Here is a 1,910-nt window from a genome sequence, read left to right on the forward strand (position 1 = left end):
AGGAAAGGAAAGGAAAGGAAAGGAAAGGAAAGGAAAGGAAAGGAAAGAAAGAAAAGGAAAGAAAACATGGATGTATCCAAGCTGAGGATTCTCTTTCTGGATTCCAGGTGAACCATTTCAATTCTAACACACTCTTAGACATATCGCAACATAGTTGATTTTTATTATGTTAGCTTCAGTATTTTTTTTATTTTTTAATTTATTGTTTATTTTTTAAAATTTACATCCAAATTAGTCAGCATATAGTGCAACAATGATTTCAGGAGTAGATTCCTTAGTGCCCCTTACCCATCTAGCCCATCCCCCCTCCCACAACCCCTCCAGTAACCCTCAATTTGTTCTCCATATTTATGAGTCTCTTCTGCTTTGCCCCCCTCCCTGTTTTTATATTATTTTTGTTTCCCTTCCCTTATGTTCATCTGTTTTGTCTCTTAAAGTCCTCATATGAGTGAAGTCATATGATGTTTGTCTTTCTCTGACTAATTTCACTTAGCATAATACCCTCCAGTTCCATCCAAGTTTCAGTATTTTTTCAATCATTTATTGTTAAATAAAGGCTCCAACTTCAACTATATCACTAAAAGCAATCATGTTAAAATTTCAATACTATTGGATTTTCATCCATTAATTCAACAAATTATCCTCAAGGAATTTATATATACTCTAGAAGTGAAGTGAGATTATGAAAATCACAAGTAAACAACTGACCAATAAATTAAACAAATTATGGTAAGTGTTATAAAGGAAAAGGTCAAGAGGAGAATGTAGTATCCAAGAAAGTCACCTGGACTAAACTAATGGCAGTGGAGATAGAAGTGGTTGGATTTCAGATTTATTTTGGACACAGAATCAACAAGACTTGATAATGAATTGGATGAAGAGGGCAAGGAAAAGGAAGAAAGTGAGTTAACTAGCATCTGGGTAGAGAGCAGTGCCCTTAATTTATGAGATGAGGAAGACATGTAGCAGAAAATACCCAGAATTCTGTTTTAAACACAGTAACTTTGAGATCTCTCTGAGACAAACAAACATAGAAAAAGTAGGTACTTGGATATCTGTGGCTGGAACTCAGTGGAGAGGTTTGGGTTGTAAATATGAATTTAGGAATCATTAACATAATGACAGTATTTAGAGATGTATTTTCATTAGACTACAGCCTGGTTAACTTTCTTAGAATTGATAATTCCTAAATCTCCTCAGTGACACATTATTTTACAAGTCATTTTTATATATGGTTAACTAATTAATAATTCATTTCTACTAATTTAGTTCCTAAAGGTTAATTCTATTCAAGACTTCCTTGCAGGGAGCCTCACTATGCCTTCTGTTTACTACAGCAACCCAAAGATTAATTTAATTTCAGAGTTGCCAGATGCTTTTTATTAATATCTCAGTGACTGTTCTCTTTCTTCACCAAGCTAACTCTTAAAAAAACTCCACATAATGTGCAAATAGATGAAAGGGTTGCATAGGTTTGGATTTCTATATGGATTAGAATATCTTATGTTTTCTGTAAATTAAGTATCACCTACAAGGATATATGGGCTTGCTTACCAAGTAGAAGGAGTACAGGATTAAGAATCATGAGCTCTGGGTTCCGGTTCAAATACTATCACTGTTAAATTTTCTTTAAGTCATAGCCTCTATAGGCCTGCTATTTTATGGGCCAAGTGAAGAGACTGCAGATTATTTTAAAGTTTATTTTATTCATTTATTTTCAGAGAGAGAGAGAGAATGTCAAGCAGGTTCTGCATTGCCAGTGTGGAGCCCAAAGCGGAGCTCGAACCCATGAACCATGACAGCCAAAATTAAGAGTCGGATGCTTAACCAACTGAGCCACTCAGGTGCCCCAACACTATGGATTATTTTAAAGCCTATGAAAACATAACATTTTGTATATACTTGAAGGA

This window comes from Herpailurus yagouaroundi, unplaced genomic scaffold (assembly GCF_014898765.1).
Source record: "Herpailurus yagouaroundi ecotype Mexico unplaced genomic scaffold, PumYag 196, whole genome shotgun sequence".
Lineage (NCBI taxonomy): Eukaryota > Metazoa > Chordata > Mammalia > Carnivora > Felidae > Herpailurus > Herpailurus yagouaroundi.